Here is a 10,023-nt window from a genome sequence, read left to right on the forward strand (position 1 = left end):
AGCTGTTTGCTGTATTATATTTTATTGTTGTTTTTCCCTTCTTTTTCAACTTAAGCATTCTTTTATACTTAGACATTATCTTAGAGTATTCTTTTAAGTATGCCCATGCATTTTAATGACGTGTTATGTCATGCACGACGCGAAAACACCTAATGTCATCACACAACGCAAATTACACACGTATGCGCTGTCACCACGTTAATGTGCATGAGTGTTATAGACATACCATATGTCACTTTGTGCATGCTTGTGTTAATCACATACCTGGCGTAGGCACGCGACCTGACGTAGGTACGTGGTATGAAAAGAGTGGTGTTGGAATTAGGAAATCCTGCAGAGGCGGAGCATATCACACACTTCAGAAGCCTGGTCTTTGAAGTCCGTGGCCTTCAAAGTGTGCACACTCAACTTTGGGACATAGCTATGGTGTTGATTAACTTGAGTGCACTCCACCAGTGTTAATTATGCTAAGTATCTGACGGTTCATAGTGTGAACTTTTTAATTTGGGATATGGTTATGGTGTTGATTGAATTTGGGAGAAGACACAAAGTAACTGGGGAGTGATATGAAAGAAATAAAGTTAATATATCAGCCTTATCAATAAATGGATTGATAGCCGGTGATCTAGTATAAGCAATTAAGCGAGAATCAGATTCATGGCAAGCTGAGAAGAACGTGCAGTCTTTAACAGCCTCATTCCTCAACTGCCAAATTTCACACACACTGACCTGTTTTATAAAGTCATAACTTAGAAGAGGTGTGGTCAGAGTGAGATATTTGATATGATTGTCAAGTGGGGGATTATGCACAGCATTGAAGTCACCTCCTATGACGAAGTGGTAGTCATTAAAACTTAATATCATGCGGATGAGCTGTTGGTAGAACACACATTAATATTCATTACATCACAAGCTTTCAAGTGAGATTCTTATATTAATCCAACAGAAACCTGTTTAGATCTTAAATAATCAAAACATTTAGTGCCGCCATTTAAACAACTGATGTTCCAAGACATTACATTAAGAACAATAGTTCAATCAAAATACTGTAAATCCTCATAAATAAGAAAATAATTAGTGGATTTAGCATCTGGAACTATAAAGGACACATCGATACGCGGGCCAACATAACAGAAGATACAACAGGATCCAATCCCTATCCAGCCCAGATGGTGGATCAGCACCAGAGAGGACCTCAACAGACCTCAATGTCAGCGAGACCAGGACAACTAGATGAGCCCCAGATACAGATCCCCTGTAAAGACCTTTGTCTCCTAAAATGGCAGCAGGCATGAAAATAAATTGACCATATATGCATAGTAAAAAAAAAATATTTTAGTAAAATAATTCACTCACTAGAACTAAATTAGTAATGTTGGCCTCTGTTTTTCATGTCTCTTCTCTTATCCAGCTCATACTGAATGTGCTTTCACCACAGTCCTAGGACATGTGTGCTGTGTGATCCTTTTTTACTTGCTATGGCCTTGTGAGATTATAGCCAAAGCAATTTAACCACGGCCAGGCCAGTTTGCCCACTGCAGCCACAACATTAGCACCATTATCAGTGGTTATGCAGGATTTTTTTTCTCATCTAATGCTCAATCTGATAAAATGCACTTACTAAAGAGTTTCTGCAAGTGTATCAGCAATATGGTTTTCCATGTAATTTATACTGCTTGTCAATAATATTGGAGCATTTCTTATAAAAATGTTGTATTTCTTTCTTAGCGATGTGTGAAACTGTCGCGGTTTATATTTTGTTATTCTGCCTGAAAGCCTGTGCTATTGTCACATGTGCCCTTTTAGTTTGCATTTTACCTTGTTTTGTTTGTTTCCTGTGATTTGTAGTTAAGGGTATGTAAACTTTGTGTGGGGCAGTTTCTGTAAATTCATTTATTTTGTCCTGTTGAGTTTATGTAAACATCTGTTATGTGAAATGGCTTATTCGGGATAGTACTAAATAAAACATACCATGCAATTTTTATGATCCCTCTTATTTTGTTAAAATTATTACACCTCTTGCATATTCTGCAAATGGTATGAAATGTGTGAGCAGAACTTAATTCAAGTCAAGTCAAGTCAAATTCGTTTTATTGTCAATTCTTCCTACATGTACAGTACATACATACAGAGAATCAAATTCGCGCTACATTCTCAGAACCCCCGTGCATACAGATAACACTAACAGTAGAGTCTAAAAATCTAGATCAAATATAAAAATATAAGATACAACTATACAAATAAGGGGAATGTAAAAAAGACATAATAAAAAAATAAAAATAAAGTTAAATTAAAGCAGCGCGAAGGCAGCACATGGCAGATAGAGGTAAAACTAGTGAACAAAGAGTGCAGATAAAAAGATTTTTAGCGCAAAAAACAAAACAAAAAGAAGCTTATTCAGTCTGATTAAAGTTACATAAAAGGGCTCAAGAGAAAGCATTATTTTATTTAAACTGACTGATGAGGTGGTAGCAGGAATGACGCCAGTTCCATGGTGAATGAGGTAGTGATAGAGACCAATGCTGTACAAAAGTGACTGGGTGGCTGCCATCGTGATGTTAGGAGGGAGGGGGGGGTGGAAGGTCATGGAGATGGTGGATCTGGGGGGGTTCATAGTTCAAAGCTGCCTGGGGCAGAAGAGAGGGAAGGGGGGCAAGCCCCGTTTGTGCCCAGCTTCCTGACAGCCTGATGGATTTAGGCTGTCCTTCAGTCTGCTGGTCTCAGGCCTGGATACTCCCGCAGAAGCCCTGGAAGAAGCTGTGACTGAAGAAGCTGTGTGTGACTTGATGGGTGGGGTCACTCATGCTATGCAGAGGGCTTTAAGTGCAAGTGAGACTTGATTCCATAAATTTCCTGGAGGGAGGGGAGAGACACACTAATGATCTTCTCTCAGCTGCTCTCACTTGAACTTAGGATGCTTACAACCAAAGTAATTGCTTTGGTAATCTAAAATACTTTTCATAGATGTAACTGTAATTTAGATTGCCATTTAATTTTCCATTTAAAAAATTAACTGTACAAAAATACTCTCATACTGTATGCGTGACTTACAAAAATACAAAGCAATAATTCTTTATCTGATCAAATGGTTTCTTTCTCTTAGCTGTCATGTTCTCTTTAAAAAAAAAAAAAAAAAAAAAAACTTTAAAATTAGATATAATGGACGTTGGGAAAACAAATGTGTCTTGTGAAAACACACAATGGTAGAACCACAACCCTTACGCAACGAAAACATATTGTCTTATATATTAACAATCAATATATAAAATTGTTTAATGTATATTAAAATACACTGAATAATATATTGTTGATTACTTAATACATTGTTATGTATGTACTCAATAACATTCTTTGCAATATCTAGATATATAGTATGTGAAAAAAATTATACTCTGTGTATGTGCACACACATAATGTTGCCATGAATTTTAACCAGACATCTGATCAGCCTAAAAGTCCAAAACTTTTATTTATCTTTTCAGTACAGTTTTCTTTATATACGTCAAAAATATTTTCATATACTGAATGTGTAAACTATACAAACAATAAAGTGAGAAAAAAGTGTGTGTTCCGCTATATGTGAACCTAAGCATTAACTTTTGAAATCGAAATTGAGTGTTTTAATAAAGCTATTAAATGTAAAATTGTGGTGCAGTATATACTGCAGTATGCAGAAAAAATATAAGATAACAATAACAATATATATAAATATATTATTTAATATATTGCATTATATTTTCTAATACATTCCACCTACATATTTTTATTTTTTTTTGTTTCATAAGGTAACAGCCCACTTATTCATATTTATTTGGATTCACTGTATTGTGGAGGAGTGTCTGCAGGCTGGTGATGAATGGAAGAGCTGCTGGCCACAGGTGTCTGCAAAAACACAACAACACATTTTTATATTTTCTATATATATATATATATATATATATATATATATATATATATATATACATACATATATATACATACATACATAACAAACCGATTCCAAAAAAGTTGGGACACTGTACAAATTGTGAGTAAAAAGGAATAGAATAATTTTACAAATCTCATAAACTTATTTTATCTCACAATAGAATATAGATAACATATCAAATGTTGAAAGTGAGACATTTTGAAATGTCATGCCAAATATTGGTTCATTTTTGGATTTCATTCACATTCCAAAAAAACGTTGGGACAGGTAGCAATAAGAGGCCAGGAAAAGGTAAATGTACATATAAGGAACAGCTGGAGGACCAATTTGCAACTTAGTTGGTCAATTGACAACATGATTGGGTATAAAAAACCTCTAGAGCCTCTCTCAGAGTGGCAGTGTCTCTCCAGAATGTCAAGATGGTCAGGGATCGCAGAGGAAACCAATTCCCCCAATGCTGCAGCGAAAAATAGTGGAGCAATGTGTGTAAGGGTCAAGGCCGGAAAACCATACTGGATGCCGTGATCTTCAGGCCCTTAGACGGCACTGCATCACATACAGGAATGCTACTGTAATGGAAATCACAACATGGGCTCAGGAATACTTCCAGAAAACATTGGTCGGTGAACACAATCCACCGTTGCCATTCGCCGTTGCCGGCTAAAACTCTATAAGGTCAAAAAAGCAGCATATCTAAAACCATGATCCAGAAGCGCAGGCGTTTTCTCTGGGCCAAGGCTCATTTAAAATGGACTGTGGCAAAGTGGAAAAAAGCTTGTTCTGTGGTCAGACGAATCAAAATTTGAAGTTCTTTTTGGAAAACTGGGACGCCATGTCATCCGGACTAAAGAGGACAAGGACAAGTTGTTATCAGCGCTCAGTTCAGAAGCCTGCATCTCTGATGGTATGGGGTTGCATGAGTGCGTGTGGCATGGGCAGCTTACACATCTGGAAAGGCACCATCAATGCTGAAAGGTATATCCAAGTTCTAGAACAACATATGCTCCCATCCAGACGTCATCTCTTTCAGGGAAGACCTTGCATTTCCAACATGACAATGCCAGACCACATACTGCATCAATTACAACATCATGGCTGCGTAGAAGAAGGATCCGGGTACTGAAATGGCCAGCCTGCAGTCCAGATCTTTCACCCATAGAAAACATTTGGTGCATCATAAAGAGGAAGATGTGACAAAGACGACCTAAGATAGTTGAGCAACTAGAAGCCTGTATTAGACAAGAATGGGACAACATTCCTATTCCTAAACTTGAGCAACTTGTCTCCTCAGTCCCCAGACGTTTGCAGACTGTTGTAAAAAGAAGAGGGGATGCCACACAGTGGTAAACATGGCCTTGTCCCAACTTTTTTTTGAGATGTGTTGATGCCATGCAATTGCAAATCAACTTATTTTTCCCTTAAAATGATACATTTTCTCAGTTTAAACATTTGATGTGTCATCTTTGTTGTATTCTGAATAAAATATTGAAATTTGAATCTTCCACATCATTGCATTCTGTTTTTATTCACAATTTGTGTCCCAACTTTTTGGGAATCAGGTTTGTGTATATATATATAAGATATATATATATATATATATATTATATATATATATTATATATATATATATATATATTCCTATATTTGACTTCTTTTGACTACCATTTTACTAAACTGGGGATCAAGCTTTTCTTACCTCTGAGCTGTCAAGATCATGGAAACGTGTGAAATCAGAGGACTGCACAAACTGCACCTATGGTTAAAAAAAAAAACACATAGTGTTTAATTTCTTCTTACTGTGAGATGCCATAAATTTAATAACACCAGCAGACAGTTTCAGTAGCTGAATACAAATGCAGGAGGAAGAAGATAAATGTTCCAAAAGACTTTAATCCGACACACAGGTAGAACTAATCCTGATGAGTCTGGACAATCAAAAACAAATAACTGAACTGAAGTCATGGAAATAATGAGACACACACCTAAACATAATGATGAAAATCAAATCAGTAAACATGAAACCGAACTAACTAGTGCAGGAACGCAAACAGAGCCCAAACTGTGAAGGAGGTGTGACAGTATGCCCCTCCTGGAGGTAGACAGATGGACAACCGGGAGGAGGACAACAAAACTGGAATCCAGGGAGGTCCACGATGGAGCAGATGACCTGGGTCCTGTTCTTCGTACATCGCTTATTACATCTGAGATCAAATGTCACATCCAAAGCCCTATTCAGATGGTAATTGTTTCTCAGGGGGACGTAAGTAAATTTCACCATTTACAGGGGGGTAGTCGGATATTTAATTGCTATCCGAATCCAGAATGTGAATGTTTTTTTTCTCTCACCACCGCTGTAAAAATCCCCAGCCAAATTACCTACTGTTTTTTGACAAACACTGAGGTTGCGTGGTAATGTAATTGTTTATTTTAACCTGTTAGCCAGCACCCCCCATTATGGGACTCACAGCTGAAAGTGCCCTACCTAACTTTTCATTACTTCAGTGTGTTACACACATAATTTTGGTGTCTTTGGAAAGAAGACCCTTTGGGCTGTATATTTTTTAGTTTACACTTTCGAAGTAGATTGGTCTATCGAAGCTGATATCCCAATTGTCGGTCACCCCGAATGCGATGTCTCCATTCCATCCTTCAGGAAACAAGGGTCACCATACGTATTCAACTGAGATGTTTTAAAATGTGTATTATAAATGGATATGTAGGCTACATAACTACACTAAACAAAATTATAAACATAACACTTTTTGTTATAAAATAACTATATCGTGTAAAATATACACAACTATAGCACATAAATAATTAAATAAATAATAAAATTCATTTTATTTACAGCAGACAATATGAGCGACATCGTGTACAATGGAACTTTGCACGTCGGGTCGACATCAGCCCAATGTATGTGTGCTGTCTGGGATGTGACTGGTCACGTTGAGCAGCTCATTCTCGGGTTCGTTAGGATCACAGAACTCACTCCTCTGTGAATAGATCGCTATCCAAATCCATAAGTGTTATCACTGAGATGATATGTAAATTTATTTTTACAGATGTCAACATGAGAAACAATTACCGTCCAAATAGGGCTCAAGATGATATCATCGCTAGCTTAATCAGGATCTGGCTAATTCAGTTCTTTGAACACCCATCTTGTTGATGATTAGTATGGCGATTGAGGTCCTGAGAGAATTGTGTGTTGATGGGTTGGTTTAAAAGGGGCTATGATGATACTTCAAAAGCATGTCAGCAGTGCAGAGTTGGGTGCAGCAAGACAGCAACGTCGTAATGTTTTTTTAACAGCATATAATAATAATAAAAAAAAAAAAAAAAACACTGACACAAAATCTTGACAAATTCGTACTTTTTAAGGAACACAGCCAAGAGAACAAACTACAAAAATGTTATAATCGATAAGAAGTGTGCACTGTTTTCATTTTATTGAAATGTTTTACTTGATCCCAAATATCCAACGAGTTCAAATATGTGTCAGGCTTTAAATTTTATTTCAATGTTGTAAATTAGCAATTCATGTATTTTATATTGATCAGATTTGTTACGTGGCCAGCAGTTATTTAAGTTTCTTTAAAGGTCAAGATCATGTTATCTGCATCCTCCCTGCGCTACCATCAAGCCACATTTAGAATCTGTCACACACTTCACAAGTTACATGCACGACTCTACATTTATCTGTAATAAGCCTGTGTCTGTAAGACTCAGATTCACATATTATGTGATAATTTCAATGATGACATGCAAAATCCTATTGCAATTGAGTATGGTAAAACTTGGCGTGTGTTTATGAGTAGGCAAATAATACACAACATTTTTTTTTATGTTTATCTTGTAATTTTAATTTTTAACTGACTAGTTATTTCGCAAAAAATTGAGGTGTCCCCTATTGTATCAGTAGAAATACTCTTGTAATAAAGTAGTGGTGGTAGCGGGACAGATTTTAAACGTATCAATTCTGACTTAAAAAAAATATCTAATCTGATCCCGTTTTTACAATGACAATAAACTGCGTCCCCCGAGCAGGTTTAATCTTACGGACCTGTTGCTCATACACAACCACGTCCAGATAGAGCTTCGAATATACCACCCCAATCCAAGATGATGCCAAAATCCTCAAAATTCAGCAATCCAGCTAACTGAGGTTAGTCGACGTACGAATCAACTCGGACCCGTACTAGAACGGGACCCAGAAATTTAATCTAACAATAAACATAATTTCTCAAGTAGCAATATTTCAAGTTGGGACAAAATAATACAGTCAAAATTGTACTTGTAAGAATAGACAGATAGCATGTTTAAATATGAGATTGGCTCATAGGTTCACCACATGGTCATTTCATAATTACTGAATTATTTTGCATCCTTCACATAGTATTTTAGGTTTTGTTTGGGGCACCGAGAACATTCTCCTATTTAGATATTCAACCAAGCAAGCCCACTGATCTGCCTTCATTTTTAATGTTTGTTTGAATAATCTGTCATGGGATGAGTTTAATGAATTGTGTTTATTCTAAATTTGTTTATTATATGCTTGATTATGACCACACACACACACACACACACACACGGAAATACCAATGTACTTGTCTGCGCTTAACATGCGCCAACATTATTGAACATTAATGGAATTACGTTGCTTGGAGTAAATAAAAGCATCAAAGAATTTTAAGCTGCATCTTCATGTCTTTGTTTGGGAATCAGGTCCCCACTGGCAACCCCAAATGGTTTTAGTTAAATCAGCAGGGCTTTATACGTATTAAATATTGTTACGGTCATGTTACAGAGCTGAACTGACAGCGTTTAGCTCTTTCATGAGATTTGAATTCTACGCTGTAACATATCACAGCACAGTGATTTGTATCAGTAAGAGTAGTCCTTCTCATGAATAATACTGAGGAAAAACTGATGACGTAGGACGTGTACACTCTCCAGCCACGGCCGCTAATCACTGCTCCAGATTACGCATATAACGTCACTTTTTTTTGTGACGTTGGTTCAACTTACTATACGGGTGAAAATTCAAACGCAGATCTGTGCACACTCTAACAGCTAAAATTGCCCACAACACATTGTGTGTTGGACAAGGATTTGATTGGAACTACAAACATGCATAAAAAGTGTTAAAAACTAAAAACATGGCAGAAATGTGGGACCGACAGTAATTAATCATCACGGATGAAAAAAATATTTAATGTGTTATATACCATCTGGAACAACATTATAAACTATTTTATTTCATTTTGAATTTGTGTTAATAATAGGTTAAATCAATGCATGTAAAACCATGTGGCATGAAATTTAATAAAGGAATTTAATGCAGTGTGTTTTTATGGCAACACTGCCTTCCCACGAACTCCATCCCTGCAAGTGCTGCGGGTTTATATTTGGGAACACGATGTGTGCTTGACGTTTCACTTCATTTACCCTTAACATAATATCAAACCATTTCTGTGGACAGGAGATTAAACTCAATTTTGTCCCGTTTCATTTTAATCTATTCGTAAACATTGACATGTGCAAAGAAGGACAGTTTTCAGCTGTGCCTGTGGCCAGGTTAAGAACTCAATGGGTTTTAACATTTGAAGATTAAAGAACTATAATAAATATTTGCATTGATGCACACAAACACAAAAAGTTTGTAAAGTCCTGATTTTGCGTCATTTACTCACCAGAGAAGGAGAAACTGTAGGAGCTGGCTTTACAGGCAAATGCTGACAGAACAGATGGAGATTATAAACTCAAATCCGCGCAAAAAAACAGCAATACACAGCTAATTTCCCCCGGTCCCCGGAAGAGAGTCTGAGAGAAAAATCAACATTAACACAAATATTATATTTTGATTTGTGGTGTGGTCAAAGATCAGCAGTTCAGAATCTACCATCCGTGAAGCTTATATAGTAAAATATTACATTTTTAGGGCCAAACTTTACTACAAAGCATGCAATTAGCATGACAGCACAAACCTTAGTAAATCATGTTGCATGATTCATTTTAATAATTTTGTGCCTGAAAGGGAAACTCTTACAAATACATGCATGCAGTAACATTAGCCTCAGAAATAACTGTCTTTT

At 36.6% G+C, this 10,023-nt stretch overlaps 1 long non-coding RNA gene across 1 annotated transcript; it reads right to left on the reverse strand.

The window, feature by feature from the left end:
- Positions 1 to 3,786: 3,786 nt before the first annotated feature.
- LOC122137287 lies at positions 3,787 to 9,695 on the reverse strand. The gene is made up of 3 exons (XR_006154744.1): positions 9,622 to 9,695; positions 5,625 to 5,681; positions 3,787 to 3,882 (listed from the first exon to the last, which is right to left on the reverse strand). It is a non-coding gene; the product is annotated as an uncharacterized LOC122137287 (long non-coding RNA).
- Positions 9,696 to 10,023: the final 328 nt, after the last annotated feature.

Source organism: Cyprinus carpio, chromosome B4 (genome assembly GCF_018340385.1).
Source record: "Cyprinus carpio isolate SPL01 chromosome B4, ASM1834038v1, whole genome shotgun sequence".
NCBI lineage: Eukaryota > Metazoa > Chordata > Actinopteri > Cypriniformes > Cyprinidae > Cyprinus > Cyprinus carpio.